The sequence below is a fragment of the Pelmatolapia mariae genome, linkage group LG8 (assembly GCF_036321145.2).
Source record: "Pelmatolapia mariae isolate MD_Pm_ZW linkage group LG8, Pm_UMD_F_2, whole genome shotgun sequence".
Classification (NCBI taxonomy): domain Eukaryota; kingdom Metazoa; phylum Chordata; class Actinopteri; order Cichliformes; family Cichlidae; genus Pelmatolapia; species Pelmatolapia mariae.
Genome location: NC_086234.1, coordinates 12,524,377 through 12,540,762, shown reverse-complemented (window position 1 = coordinate 12,540,762; position 16,386 = coordinate 12,524,377). Strand labels below are relative to the sequence as shown.

Sequence of the window (16,386 nt, the reverse complement as noted above, 5' to 3'; positions counted from 1 at the left end):
TAACTGTTCACCGACAACAAACGTTGTTCAAACAATTCCACAAGGTTTCTCAGCGAGATCAAGTAATGTTTGTTGTAGCCGCTTTCACACAAGTTGTGTCATTATAAACCAGTCAAATACGATCCAGCATTCCCCCGAATGCTTTTGGACATTCCAATCCCACTGCTGGTAATAAGCAGAGTAAGATTTTTTAGAGAACTGGGATTTTATTCAGAGAAGCTTGCGTTGAAACAGAATTTCATTAAGGGGACCTGTCTCTTGAATTCTGCAGAGAGCAAAATAGTTTTGCACTAAACTGTTGGTACTGATGGTTTAGATAAGTACGGCAAATATTCACTCTCCATGGTTGCTGCACTGGAAATATCTTGTCATGTCACATCATGTAAGTTTGCTTCTGTTATCTAGAGGAATAAAATGCAATTACAGACAGCAAAATGGCCCCATAAAGCAAGGTAGTGCACTGTTTACATCGAGCTTAGATTGTTGTAACCAAGCAGACAGTGACGGACAGTTTAAATTGTACTTTAACAAGCGCTTATTCACGTTTTCTACTATACTCCTATGTTTTCTTTCTAATTAAGCTTGGTGCTTTTCCCTAAAAGATTATCATCAAAAAAAGATTACACATGATCTTCATTTCTGGGCCATTTTAACTCGCGCTGACTTTGGGAAATCTGTTGTGTATAACCCTGCATTTAAAGACAATCTCTGTATTTTTTGTTGTTTTTGTTTTAACATAGCAAATACTAGTAGACATTTAGATTCTACTTTATACTAGCTAGCTTTTAGCATGTAGGGTATATAGGCTACAACAGCCTCATCACACTAATCAGTTTAACAGCTACTCATTCAGACCTGTGGGTATTTGGGATGAACAATAAATCCTGACCGCTCTGCCACGTGACTAGTTAATACAGTACTTCCACTTGACTTAACACCAGCCAGGGGAACAAGGGAGTTGTGATTGGGCCTGGATGTGAAATGGTTGCAAAGCATTAATTTGGCCACGGCCTGTTTTATCAAAATGCCTCTCTGTTGTTATAGTCAACAAAAATCTCTTCAGGATAAGAGTTCACTCGAATAAGTGATGATTATCCTTCTAATAGGCTTGAATGTTTTCAAACCTGAAGTTAAGTGGCAGGCTCTGCTCCCTTTGTTTGCCTGAGCAGGGGGAGGTGGACATGTGTGCAGAGGCAGGAGCTCTGAGGCCAGGCCCTCTATCCTTCCTGTTCAGTTACCAGAGGCCTCTCACTTATCAGTTCCAGATCTAACAAGAACAGAGAGAAAGACAGACCACTGACAGGAAGGAGATTTTTTTTTCCCCTCCCCCTTTTTCCTTTAGCGAAGTTAACAGAATGTCTGCACCTTCGGATTTCGCAGAGGAAAGCAATTACTCATTAGAGCTTACACTGGCGGTACAGAGAAAAAGACCAACCTGGCAACCTTTAGATATCAACCCGGTGAAATGAAAGCGGGTGCCTAGTCTGCTTTGTAGTGAAAGACCTAGTCGATTAATCAATTAGTAAAACAGAATGCACCCAGCCAAGAATTTTTACACTGGTTTATGCAGCAAAAATTGCCAGACAGAAGCACCAGCTCCTCCTCACTGAATAAGGTTTGGTTTGATACTGTTTTCAGACAAGAAATCTGAATATATCCCCTTAAGCTTTTACTTTTTTGTGATGGTCTACAGACTAAAGAAATGGCTGTAAAATAACTTTGATTTAGTAAATAAGGAGTTATGCTGTAAAACCTACTAGCTGCAACCCAACAAGATTTACTCCCAGCTGATTTATGTGGCTATCAGCCACTATTTACACTCCTCTGTTTGAGACTGTTGCTATTTTTCATGACTGTAGCCATATCATCAACCCCCCTCCACTCCATCGCTCCACAAAGGCATTGTGAGAGGGGAAAAGTCTGTCACTGAAAATGAGAGAGAACTGACTTTGAGGCACTCATGTCATGTCCCCGTTCATGTCACATCCCCCTTCGTTTCACTTGCTATCACTGTCTACCTCGTCTGACATTTCCACAATAATCACTTTGGTTTATCCCACTCAGCTGTGTGGCAGGCAGATGCTTGTCACAGCACCGTATTTCTCAGCATTCACACTGCTCTAATCAAGATTAACTACTCTTATCTATTCAGTGTGTGCGTGTGTGTCCTGGATGCCCCAATTCCTAATCCATAGCTGCATTGTATAATACAGTGGACAAACCAATTACATTCGCTTTCCACAACATAATTCTCCCCCTTCAGCGGGATGTACACTGAGCTGCATATTGCATAAGGATGAGCTGGTGGCTCGCTGATGAAGAGGATAGTTATGACCTTCTGCGTGTGTGTGTGCGTGCCTGTGCTCGGACTGCATATGGAACATAAGCACTTTGTTACACAGAGCCTCCCAGGAGCTCCTGATGAAATCAACATGTTCTGTGAGAGGAGAGCTGATGTTGGCCACACACAAACTGCTGCCATCACATGTTTACTAAAGACCCTCGAGTACAGCGGAGGACAGCGCATGCCAGTGCAAACAAAGCCGTGGTCTTTATATCACTGTAGTGACAAGGGAGGCAGATATCGGTTTCCAGTAACGAGATTTGTTTGATTCCTGCTTTGATACGTATTTTCACACAAAGCAGCGTCTGAGCTAAACAGGGAGTTCCCAACAAAGACCGCTGAATTTTAGGATTTTAAAAATAATGTGGACACATATAGTTGTGCACTCGGCTTTCAAACTTCACGAGGTGTACATTTTTATCACCTATGTGTATAGGAAACAAAGTAAATGAAATCATACAATAGTAATGCGAGTCAGTCAGAACACCTCTCCCAGATGTTCTATTTTATGTTATATCTGTTGCAGTGTTTACTCCTGTTTCCTGAACACCACATCAAAAAAGAGATATTGACATTCTCTGACCTTGCTAGCCTGTTAACTCCGTGTAAGCAAGCTTAATTTTTGCAACACATTTTTCCAAAATGGGAGCTTTCACCTGCTCCCTTATATCCCAGGATGTGAAGTGGATTTTACACCAGATGCCCTCCCTGTCACAACCCTCCCTGTTTAGGACCAGCACTAGGAGTACACTTGTGAGCCCCTGAGGCTTGATTTGTGCCTCCTCCAGGGATCTCTTACATAACCATAAAGCCCCTAACAAAGTTTAAAAGTCAGTGTTTTCCAAAATATTTGACTAAATACTATTTGCTTACAAATCAACAGAAATGCATAGATACAAATGTGGACAGTGCAACTGAGCAATTAACCCGCGTTAGCTTCCCCCATTAAGGATTCTCTGATTCGCTCAACACAGGCGATCTCTTTTGACTTTCACACAGTTTAGCCAATTTAAATGGTAACTGTAAGCACACCATCAGGATGTACAAGGTTAATTTAAAACTTCAAGTGGCTGACAAACAAATGCAGCCTAAAAAGAAGGCTGGGAACAAATTTAATGAGTGCATTTGTGTAATGATAACATGCAGCAGCGAGCTTTTTGCAGAGCGTTCACACTTCCTGCTGTTGCGCAGATTTATATCTGAGCTTGGCTATGTAAACCTCCGCCATATATTTCAGAAAAATAAATTACTCACCTGTGTTATTTTCAATCCTTGACTCTTCACCACTAAGGACCCCCCCACCCATTCACACACCAGGAGGAGAAACACTCCAGTGTCTCAATTCTTCTGCCCCTGAGAAAAATCAGAGAAAGAAAATACATCAGTCGTCGCAGTATTATTTACCAATCTCCGAACACTGAATTATTACATTTGCATTATTCTCCTGAAACTCAATCTCATTCAGTGATTTCACTTCTCACAGATTCCTATGGGCTTTGAGTGGCTTCCATCTGCGCCTCGCTTAACGTGATACACTTCTTCCCAGCACGGATAAGCTCCTTCACGCTCCCGTGCCCACAAAGGACAAATCAAAAGAGCAGCCGACACTTCACACGACCAGCATGGCATCATAAACATCCACCACACGGTAAGTTCACTGCCGTGGCGCAGTCACAATTCACTCCCAATTGACAGATAAGCCTATTAGGATGGTCCTTTACTATAGCTTGGCACCCAGTCTGGCAGGCAGAACTCCTGCATATACCCAGTGATATGCAGACCCTTAAAAAAATGACCATATTTTCTTTAAGGGTGACTGGTGAAGTACAAAACCTATAAATCAGTTAGGGAAGAAAGTAACCAGCAGCTAATTTTAAACCAAAATATATATAAACATACTGCTTATCATGTAGGGTCCAGACAGTTCAGAATCACGTCTTTTGTTTGTTCGCACAATTAAGTTTAGAAGATTTAGTTCCCTTTATGAATTCATCATGATAAAGTGTCCAACTACTGGGATTCAGCAAACACTGATGTCAGTGCTCAGACAAACGGATGACCTCAGCAGTTTGTTGTCCCACAAACTCTCAAATGCGAAGACAAATTGTAGATGTTTAAGCCTGTCATTCAGATCTTGAGAGAGGGCCATGAGAGGGTGCAACTTAAGTTCCCTGCTTTAAATAAAGGGCCACATCAAGGTAGTACTTGTAAATAGTCATCTCTTAAGGTAGTAGTTTCTCAGTTTGTTCAGAGAGATGAGGCTCAGTCAGGTCCAAAGAAAAAATAAGTTTTTGTCACTCTTAAAATGTTGAAGTATAAAATTCCAAAGAGCTGAATGAGTTATAGAAGAAAAGAACAACTTTAATGGCGTTTTCATCAGGTGACACGTAGCATACTAGCCATTTCTGTTCCCAGGCAGGTTTTTAGTGAGCTCATGCTTTAGTTGACAGGACAAGGCTAATACCCAAAATCTAAAAACTGTCTAACCACAAAGTGTGTTTTAGCATTCAGCGAGAGAGGGTGGTCCCTTGTGTCTCGTGCTTTTTTAATCCTTTTTTTATGATTGGAAGATTTTTCAGGCAGCATTTCTCCCCTGTTGGAAGTGCCGCTCTCTGAAAAGAGAAAGTGGAGGAGCGCTGGGGGCTCAATGGGTCGGGAGAGAGGAGGAGGGTTTGACGCTGGGTGCCTCCTTTTTAAAGCCAGATTCTCCCCAGATACCTCTGTGCTATTCATCAACAGCTTTTCCAGGGCTGTGAAAAATCAATGTGCTCTGCACTGCAAACAGTTCATAATGACAGGGGATGGAGGGAAAAAAAGCTCAACTGCAAGAGAATTGATTTGTTTAAGTACAATAACACGGCTCTGCAGCGTGGTGAGGAGGAGGCTCGAGCACCCAGACAAAGACTGACTGGCAGTATGAAACCACAAGCAGTAATTGATAAACTGCTGGCAAAGTGCAAATCTGAAATACAGAAGCCTGTTATCTAATTAAAGGAGTTTTTCTCAAAATTACCACCTGACAGAGAAAAATACGCGATGACTAAATGTCTTTTCTAAGATGGGTAAACACGAATAAAGAGCATAATAAGATTACTCAAAATGTGAAAAAAAGAAGATATTCTCAAATGAGATGGCATATCCAGAGGAATTCAGAGATTTTTTCGTCAGAGTTGATGAATATTTTCGAGGTCAAATTAAAATCAGTAACTTAAAAATGTTTGCTTTTATTCTGACAAATACCCCCAAACGTGTCCTTGAACCGACTTGCAACTTAAAAACAAATAATTTGTACTTTCAGCATTGAGTAAGTAAAGTCACTTCAAAGGGCACATGAGGATGGTTTGATGGTACACAAAGCCGAGTCATCACAATGTTTTAGGATGACATTAGGCTTCTCCAAGGGAAAGGGGAAAAAATCACAAGGTGAGGTTTTCCTCCTGATGCTGCAAAAGCCAGAAGCCTGGAGTAAATTGTGTCAAGACAGGCCAGCACAATAAAACATTTCTCCCTGCTGCTTTTTAAGCTGGCCACAGAGGTGCATTTATCATTGTTATTATTCCTTCAGAGAGGGCCTCCCAGGTTTAATTGGGTCCTCATGGAGTCAAAATCCCCACTGTTGCTGAAGCCACTGGAGCTGGACAAACTTATTCCTCCCAAGTCAGCAGCGAGTTTTACTGGCTGCGTCAATGAACAGTCATTCAGTGCAAAATGGCCATGAAACCCGCTGGCGAGCCAGAAGGGCGGTGGGCTCTCGGTGCCACCCGCTAAGCCTCGACAATGGCATGAGAGGGACACCTGGAGAGAAGCACTCACCTGGCTCTGCTCTCAGCGCTGTGGGGAAAGCTCTCGAGAGCCATAGGGTGTCCGTCTATCCAGCCAGCTCTCCGGGGCCATTATTCCCAGTGAGCTGCATTTGCATTTTAACTGGTAAATACAGCCGGATTTAAATGCATATGGATATGAAAGCATGCGAACAAATGGAGGAGGAAAAGGATTAAAGAGATTTTTAGGTCTTAATAAAACAATTAGTGAAAATGATAAGCAGCTCAAAAACATAAACACGGAGAGTTGCTTTAGCATTAAAAGTGATGAATATGCTGAGTGTAATTAATTATGCCATGGGTGAGCCTTCTTTAAAATCCACAGTATATTTAGCAACTGTTTTCCTTTTTTTAATCACTTTCCTTCTGACAAATATGTACAGTGACTGGAAACTAAAATTCTTAAAAAGGAGAGAAAAACAGTTTTAATCAACTATATTCTTAATAAATACCAGCTCTGAAACTTTTGAACTCCCATTCACCTCCCTTACTTCTACTCAGTGTTACCTTGGCACATGAATCACCATTCCTGCTTTAGACCACTTCCTGTTGTTGATATAGTCAGGACATGCAAGATCAATCAAGATATGCATCTCCTCTTTTCACAAGCTTTCTAAAAAAAGGCACTTCAAGTCAAAGGAGAAACAGACAGTAGCAGACTACTTGTTTGCAACGATTTTCAGAATCGAAGCTAATAAAAACTATAAAAAATGAAGCACGGGAAACACAGAGGCAATTGCCTCACTTTGCAGCACGGTGAGTTTGTTTACGTATACACCAATATTGTAATTAGAGACAAATTAATTGAGGTTTCTGCCAGCTGTCATGTAATAGCATAATTATGTTATTTTTTGTGGAATTAAGGTTAAAAGTCAATACAATTAATTTGTGAAATTAAATTCTTTCATATAAACCACAGTAGGGTAACAAATTAAGACTAATTAAATTATAAATTGATGGATTTACATGACTATTTCTGTAAATAGATGTGATAGCAAATTTTAGTGTAAATACTACAATTCAAGTAATGTTTAAAAGGCAGTTTTATGGATTTTAGAACAAAAAACCAAAACAAACAAAAACACACGGTAACTAATTAATGACACGTAGTTGTAGAGATACTTCAACTGACCAGCCAGAGACCAGAAACAATTTCCAGCTTTATTTGCCTCACATATGTCCAGTTATTTGTGGTCCACTTCATGAATAACAACATGCTCACAGTGTTGCTGGCAAATAGTCATATGCATACTCACAGCCACATGCTAATATAGCATTACCAAGGAAGCTCTTCAGTGTGCATGAAGATACAAAGTTTACTCATGTTTGCAGGGGAAGCACCATGAAAACATAACAGCAAAACCTAATCTGGTACTTAAATTGCCCTCACCCAGAGGAAAATGCCCATTTTACAGAAGCTAAGTCATTAAAGCTAAAGCTAAAGCGAGCCAGAGCTCAGAGCCAGACACAAGCCAGCAGCCTCGGTATGAGCAAATTATTATTACGGAGAAAACAGAAACTAAACTCCACAAAAACTGATGCTGCTTCACAAATTACAACCTTAGCAACAAACCAAGTTGCTTATGAACATCTATGTGTGGTGGCTACTGATTTTCTCACCAGCATTAGCTAACATCTGCGTTACAGTAAGCAGAAGATTTAATGGTTTATCCAGTTTTATCCAGTCGAGCTGGCCAACCAAACACCCGCAAAAAATGGCTGACACCCTAGCGTCATCTCCTGGGTCAGAATTGTTGACACTTTTCCTGATTACAATAAAAGAATTAAATGCATCTGTGATTTTTTTCAATGACAGACACATACACAGACTGTTATTAGCATAGCCTGTTTTGTTTTTGTTATATTAAATTCAGTCCAATTTATTTCATAGTTAACATCAAATTATTGCCCTCAGTGACAGTATTATGAACCCAAGGATGCAACTTCTTGAGTGTGAACTCAGTTAGCTTTCTAAGAAAAGAAGTGAGCTTGAAACCTTAGGATCAAGAGTTTGAATCACCATTAAAAGTTGTTTTTCTTCCCCTGATTGAGATTTCTTTTGTGCTTATTTCCTTTTATTCTAGTCCATAAAGTGCTCCTTGATGTCCTTGAACAGGATGTTCAGACAATCTTCTAGAAGTACCTTAAATGTACGTGGAGGTAAAGCTCATGATGCTGGTTTAGCTTTAATTTTGAAACCATGACTACACACTGAAGAAAAGAGACAATTATTAAGTGTCAAAATACTTGCAGGGATGGGAATGCTGTTGAAAATATGCTTAGTTTTGGAGAGCAAATCTGACTCTAAGTTGGCTATTATCCATCTATCGTTAACTAACAGCTACCTTCCTAAACTAGCAAAACAATGTCTTGCATGGATAAAGCAGTCCACCCAAATATGTTAAGAAATTAGCCTACAGGTTTCAACAACGTGGGACAGTCTGGTGAATCTCTCATCACTAATATAACTGAGGCTGTTCTACGTGTAACACAGAGAACTTTGAGTGTAAATTAGTAAATTATAAATGTTTTGAGTTAATACATTTTGAATCAGTGTACTCAGTGTAAGTTAGAAAATACTGTATAAACAACATAAAGCTCTTCTCGAGAATGAATTTAATCTGTCAATTTATCCTACAGGTTATATTGTAGATACAGTACACACTGTAGCTTAGTGCCTAATGGAGGATTAATTGGACACTATCCCAACACGCATAATGCTTCCCTCAGAGGACATCCATACAGAGTGAATGCACAAAGAGTCACACCATCTTTTAGAGGGGGAAAGCCATCAACATGAAGCACGTTGCTGCACAGAATGAATGCCGTAGAGATGATTACAGGTTTAGAGATAATGGTTTTTACCATGATACATTTACAGGGCAGGAGACGCCTGCTCAGTGAGCTCCCCGATCTTCACTCTCTGCTGATTAACACAAATGCTGGTGCCTAGTTAACCACCATTGCTGCAATCTCTCTCTCTCTCTCTCTCTCTCACACACACACGTGTATCCACAACACACACCCTTGTGCAAAAAGGTGCAGTTGTATACATACTGTGTGCTACCAGATCAGGATCACAGCAACTACCAATTATGTGTGTTATTTATGCAAATTCAGGTAATTTACTTCCTGCTGTGCATAACTTCCCAATGTGTTTGCCCTCTAGCATCAATTGTCTGTATTGCTAGATCACCTAAAACAAGTGAAACAATTGAAGTCACCCCCCCCTCCAAAAAAAGCTGATCTTCCAAATGAGAATAATTTAAAGGTTAATTTAGAGGTTTATTATAAGGGATTGTAATGTCTATCGCTTAAGAACCTTGATTCAGTCAATTAAATGTCTGCTGAGATCAGGGAAAGGCAACAGTCTCAATCTCAGTCACTAAAACAAAGCACTTCCAAAGTGTTCAGCAATGAGCGCTCCTCTCACAGAGAAACTATGAACAAGTGGGTCACAGGGAAAAGTTAAACGGTTGCAAAGTAGACAATGGCATGTGTTTGATCAAATGTGGTCTTTACTGTGTGTTTACTGAAGCTGTAAATGGTTATTTCACTCAGTGCATCAGAAGTGGTGCCCGAATCAAGAAAAGACCCGTTTATGAAAGCCGTGTCACTTTAACAGACTGTTTTTCTATTTCCAAAGAGTGAGACGATGCTCATGAGTCCTGCATGAATTGATGGCTTCAATACTGTTTTTCCTCCTACTCCTCTCTCTATACTATATCTTGTTTCAAAGGCGAGAGCAGCCCAAGAGGGTGCTTGTGTTTTTCTTCCTTTGTTTCCAGTCTTTCTGTATCAGAGTGAGAAGGTGGTAGCAACTCCCACAAGGGAGATAGAGCTAGAGTTGTAGACTGCTGGCAGAGCGCTAAAGCAAAGAAATGCGGCACCGTCTGACCAGCGACATAAAAACAATGCCCCTCCTGCCTCCTTTACCTTGTCCTGCTTCATCTGCAAAGCAAACCGTGTGCCCTGCAGCCATAGGTTCCTCCTTGGTCACCTGGCTGTTCTTACTGTTTCACTAGCCTGTGAAGGGTTTACCAGAGGTGAAAGATGTGATAATGTGATAAAGACAAGCAAGGCAGAGAAAAAGGAGATCCTTTAGCCGGCAGCAAATTAGAGGTGGATGTGACAAGCCCTTATGTGTGACAAGAAAGAACCTGTATTTGCATTTTTAGCCCTCATTCTTCATCTCGTTCCCTCATCTTTGCTTCCTCCGTCTCATAATAAGGAAAAAGCAATGTGTGAGGGGGCGGGGGGCATATACACAGAGGAATCCAGGGAGGAAAAAGAGAGCACATTACTATTGGGAGGGAAAAATGATTAAAGGGTAAGATGAACACAATCTGCTGGTTCCAGAGGAAAAGGGAAGGAATTTCCAGAACCAATAAGCAAAGCATCACAAGTAGACCTGCCTTCATGTTATTCAACCATGACCGTGTTGGCCAAAGCACATTTTCTACATCCGACTTTTTGCACTAGCTTATGGCATGTATGTTTCATACACAGCCAACCATTAGAAGTCCTTGAATATTGATTTTTTTTAAGGCGCTGCTATCTTCCAATTATTGAAAATATTACAGATTTGATACAGAATTGCACATGTGGGCTTGTGATTGTTGCAGTTAACCAGGTCTAACAGTGTTACGATGACTCGGTTGCAAAGGCCTCTCGAGGCAAAACGGGCTAAGAGAAAGAGAAGGAAAAACAGCAACATCAATAATGAAGTGAAGGAGACGGGAGGAAGAAAACAAAGCCGTTCATAACAAATGAGAAAACAGGCAGAGCGTCTCATTGCGAGAACGCTAACGACAATCAATTAGCAATTCCTCATGATCTTGGGTGCGTCGGAGTATAAGGTGTCTTAATGAGTCCCATTTCCATTAGCTGCTCGACTCGAGAGGCATAAGGAGGAGGCTGCTTCCACCAGCTCCTCCATCTCAATGCCTAATGACTGCGAGAGTGGATTACTCCATCAATTCCTTGCTTCTCTTTGTTTATCCCCAGCGTAAATAATGGTCAACCATTACAATGCATTAAGCGGGCCACTCTACACAGAGCGAATGAGAGCGAGAAAGAGGAGCACAAGTGCTCCAGCAGCATCCTTCAGTGATCTCCAGGAAATCGGCTAATACCAGGCATGCCATGTGGCGGCAGGGCGGGGGTCGGGGTTGTGGGGTGCGGCATCTGATGCTTGTTGAATATTTGGCTGGTGTTTACTGGGCGCTATGTTTAAAGAAAAGCATCAAAAAGGTAAGAACAGAGCACAGAGTGAGCCATATTACCCTAAAAGATTAGTTCAATAAAACCACAACCCACACAGAAAATAACCCGATAGGCTATCTGTGCAAGCTGCTCATTACAACCCATAGCTACATTTTTAATCCCTGGTCAATCCCCAAAGCTCTTGTGGCTGCAGGTTGTGATGCTATTACAGAGGCAAAAAGTCTGTGTGAGTGGGATACTGGGGTGTGGGACCTGAGATGCTATGTGCAACTATCTGTTTGTTCACTTTCATAAAACAAAAAAGGAAAAAAAATCAGTTGAAAAGAGGCCAAATTATCTATTTTGATGCTCTGACTATCACAGCATAAACTAGTTTTGCCTCCATTGTATTTTCTGACAGAATGACCCTTTAAAAAAGTCACCAGTTTAACTCTTTGGATGATTCATAAATATCTTAGATATAATCTGTAGTTTTTATGTCAGTTTGCTCTGATTCGAATCTTACACAATCAACACCACACAGAGTACTGTTCGAGTAATATGACCCAAATAATCTCTCCTCCTTGTTGCAACGCCTTCACCCCGGATTGTATCAATCAATATTTCACCCAAGGCCCCGTCACTCCATTTCTATTTCGCTCTCTTACTCTCGTTTCCCCTCATGTCATAGCACCGGACAGGATAAAAATTAAACGCATCAGCAGAAAAACACACAAGTGGAAATGATAGCGCTGCTCAGGCCACTCGGGTCATGAATTCAGCTAACTGTGCTTATCACAGGCTCCAGCTATTAGTCTTAATAGCTGCTGTGACAACCCGCCTTGAGAGGAGATGGGTTCTGCTTCTCGGGGCTTACCACAGACAGGTGATTCTCATCTGTGGTCTCTTCATGTCACACAGCAGAGCCAACTGTCTGGCAGATTATTGTAGCAAAACATCAGAACCAGGCGATCTATTATATGTACCAGAGCCATATGTTTTTTCACATACTCAGCATCCATCAAGGACAAATTAAGTATTCAATTAACTGATGATTTAAAGACCTCAAACAATTATACAAGGGAAGCCAGTGAATGTTCTTTGTATACGCCACATGCTTATCCAGCAAAAGTCCAGCAGTTTATCTCAGTTCTTTAACAGTTTTACTGTCTTTTAGCTAATTGTTTTGGGTTTGTTTTTTTGTAACATTTTGGTGTGCTCTTCCAGCAATAACATAGACGTTTATTAATGCTCATCACAGACTGCTGTCTGATCATTCAGCTGGAAAAGTTTCATAATATTTCTTTGCAGAAAATTGATAACCAGTCACTTTCACTTCTCAAGCCTGCAGCTTAAATAACTTCTCATTCATCACTACTGAACAAATACAGCTTGTATTACATCGCACTTTTCTTCCGGTGGAGAATCGAGTACAGCTCCGCAGTATTTAAGGCAAACACAATCATTTATTTCTCCCTACGTGAGAATGCTCCTAGACTACGGCGTAAAAAGAAAACGTTGCTGGGGCCAAGAAACGTTAGTGGCATAAAGCCGTACAGAGAAAAATTATTTTTTTTCCCTCTCAAATAAAGGTTACTTTCTGCAGCCCTTCAAGGAGCCGTGCTGTGCTGCCACACAGCCCGGTGGATGGAGCGGCAAAGTAAAAGTGTTAAGCTAGGTGCCTTACAAAGTAAAAACCACATGAAAGCAGCGCATAGAATAACATAAGAAGTTGGCCTGCATCAACACCCCCGCAGAACAGAAAACCCATTGAACACACCAAAGTCCTGGGTGCCCTTTAACGTGAAGCCAGACATTGGCTGTTTCGAAAACAAATGTCAGGGCGTCTTTTCAGGCAGAATCCTTTCCCACGAGCCACGGCTATCCTCCACTTCTTGACAAACGACCAAGCTTGTGACTGGGACCATGTCAACAAGTTGCTCTGTTTAGACGGGGGGGATGGGGGACTACTTTGATGCACTTTGAGGCATGTCTTCCTTTACTGTCGAGAGCTGGTTTTAGGTTTGGATTGGGAGAGAGGACACACTTGTGCCTCCACTCATGGGCAATACTCAGGCTAATGCTTTTGTCGCTGCGGTGCTTTGAGCCTAAATTAAATAAGAGTCTACAATTTCTCACATTTAAGGATGCTATATAAGCTGCAAACCACAAAGAGAGGTGGCAGAAGCTGTAGAGAACGGTTACCGTCACTAAGACGAGGCAGTATATTTAACAAATATGAGGTTCAGAAATGTGGGGCAGAATAGGGTGTATAGCTCCAGATTTGAGTGTAGAACAATGGAAGTATGTGCTGATTTCTGGCCTGAACAATGGCAGGATGACATGAAGCCTGACAAAGACACACAGAGCAGCAGGATCTACAGTGCAGACAGGAGAAGCAGTTTCACAGAGTAAAAACACTGCCAAAAAACATCTCATCTTCCTTTTTCCGCTTCCAACATCTTTTATGTGTTCTGGCACCTCTGGCACTCATAAGTCAAAAGTGAGCAGTCAAACTTTAAGCAGCACTGTGAGCACAGCCTTGTCTATTGAAATGAGCCAGTCACTGCTTAAAAATTGGGCGTGAGCTAAAAAAAACAAAAATCTTCACGGGAAGGTGTCAACAGTTTCTATCCAAACGCAGTGCATATTTTTATCCAACTTAACAGGAAATTTTCACAAGAAAATGTGAAAAAAATAGACATTTCCATCCAAGACTTTGATGCAAATATCAGTCTTTGGGTGCTTTAGAATTAAACCACCCAAAGCCTTTTCAATTGGATGCCATGAAATGTCTGCAGAAGAGAAGGGCTCAACTTTATGACAAAGGTATAAGAGCATCTGTCACACCTTGAAACCATGTGGAAACCAGTGGAAATACGTAATTTTTTTTTTTTTTCTTACTGTATTCATTTCAGGAACAGCACAGACTTTTTGGTGGTCCACTAACATCTGTTGCAATTTTCCATCTGTCCAGTGTGGAGAAACCTCAAATCAATGTTTAAAATGTACACATCTTCCACATTTTTAAATATTTTATTAATTATCTAAGCCACTGCAATCTGTTGTTGTTTTCTATATTAATAGAAAAACTTCTCCACCTCAGGGAACTATTTTGACAACTTGAAAAGATATAAAAACAGGGCACATGGAAAGGGACATAAGGTTATACTAGATTTACATATTAATTTGCAGCCAGCATTTTTATTTAAAAAATATGTTTTAACAGGGAATAAAATGATAAATAAGTTAAATCAAACCATGGTTTGTGGGCACCAGTTAAGACAAACATGTGCCACATATGATTTTATGAGGTTGTGTCTAAATTATCAGCATTTCTAAGCATAAAGTTGATAAAATAATAACACAATTATAAAGCAAACAAAAGCTATACAAAAACAGTTGTGCTAAATGTGGAAGGTAATGAAATCTCTTGTCTCCCATATGCCACTGAAGGCACTCAAAGTGCCCTTCATTATTAATGTCCTCAGAGCAGCATTTGAAGCAGCTTTGCTTCTCTTATCAATCATTCATCTGCTTTCCATTGAACACGCTCTGATTCTCTAGTGTCAAATCAGACTTAAAGTGGCTGAAGGACCACCAATCTCAGGTTTTACTTTAATTAAACAAGGCCGTGAACCTCCAACACTTGCTCGCAATGCCACACAAATGGGCCCTGAGTCATTTGTTATATTAAGAGCCTGTCTGCCTATCGGTTTGACTCGTATCTGCACAACCTTCTGGTTTTTGTCAACACTGAAAACTTGAGATTCAATCAAAACAAAATCATGTCGATTCTTTAGGAGATTTAAAAAAAAAATGGGTGGAAAAACAAATATGTGTATTCAGCCAAAGCTGCTTCCTTCTCCCTTTCCTACCTCGCTCTCTGTCTGAACAAGATCCCATTTCTCTGTACTGCAGCAGGCGTTTGGTTAACAGCAAACATAATCAAACTTTGTGGTCTGCCCTTCTGTGAAGTTGAATCGAAAGCATATCGTGCGGAGTTCTTCAGTGGCAATCTCCAATTACCTTCTGCGTACAAGCGTTCACTGCTCTGGAACTTTTCCATTTCATTATTGCACTCAAGCTGCCCCCATCGAAAGCCAACCGGCAGCAGCGGCAGTGGCAGCAACACAGCAGACCGTGTCATCCGTGCACAGCAGGGGGATCCTTCCAAGCTGCAGAGAATTCCTCGTTTTTGTCTGGGGGAAAAAGATTCATGTCTATACAAACCACAGGTGCAAGTGATTTAAAAAAAAAAGCACCACAGCGTAATGGGGCAGGGCTAACGTTCAGGTCCCCCTCGGCTTTGTTTGTCGCAGTTTATTCAGTAGGTCAGCTTTCCCATACTTTCATTAAGAGGTAAAACAGTGGAGGCTAAAACAACTGCCTTTTTCTGTCGCCCGCAGGAAATGTTTCAGCTCAGTGCCGCACGCTCAGAAAACCTCTGATGAAATCATTCGCCAGCTCTCACAATGGATTTGGGAAAGTCGAATGAGGGATTATTTGATGCAACTTCCACTCAAGAGGCCAATTCAGACTCACCAATCAATACTAATCAACAGGGAGATGACAGGAGATGAAATTCCCTCTGCTGCAGCCAACGTAAAGCGCACAGGCTCTTCTCTCTCAAATAACTGAGTCTTCCTACTCAAATATAGCGTACTTATTCTTTCCTTTCCTCGAGTATTCCTGCAGGAAGTATTCTTTAAACTCAAATCATACCCACAAATAGTTATATTTCTTATTTTTCTATGATCACTAAACAGCTGAACAAGCATGACACAAACTAAACTTTCCCTATCAAAATCAGCTGCATCTCAAATGCTGATACTTCAGAATAAGCTCCAAACAAGACTTTTAAGTTATAAACCTCTATAACGTAGTGCAATGTAACCATTTAGCTAACAAACACACTTAGCTGCAATCCATCACTGATCAAAGCTCACTGCAACACCATGCAAATGAGTAATCTACAGCACAGACCGTGTTTACATTATCAAGCTCTGTCTGAGT

General features: G+C 40.9%; 1 protein-coding gene across 4 annotated transcripts in view; it reads right to left on the bottom strand.

Moving 5' to 3' along the window:
• The window catches only part of LOC134633819 (zinc finger MIZ domain-containing protein 1-like), a 110,743-nt gene that overhangs the window by 78,896 nt on the left and 15,461 nt on the right, over window positions 1–16,386 (bottom strand). For 3 of the 4 annotated variants that reach the window (XM_063482890.1, XM_063482889.1, XM_063482892.1), the window contains exon 2: window positions 3,599–3,697. The gene's annotated coding sequence lies outside the window, so the exon portion shown is untranslated. Of the gene's footprint in view, window positions 1–3,598; window positions 3,698–3,825; window positions 3,987–16,386 lie in introns of those variants that run through there. The other variant, XM_063482891.1, reaches the window with a different exon arrangement.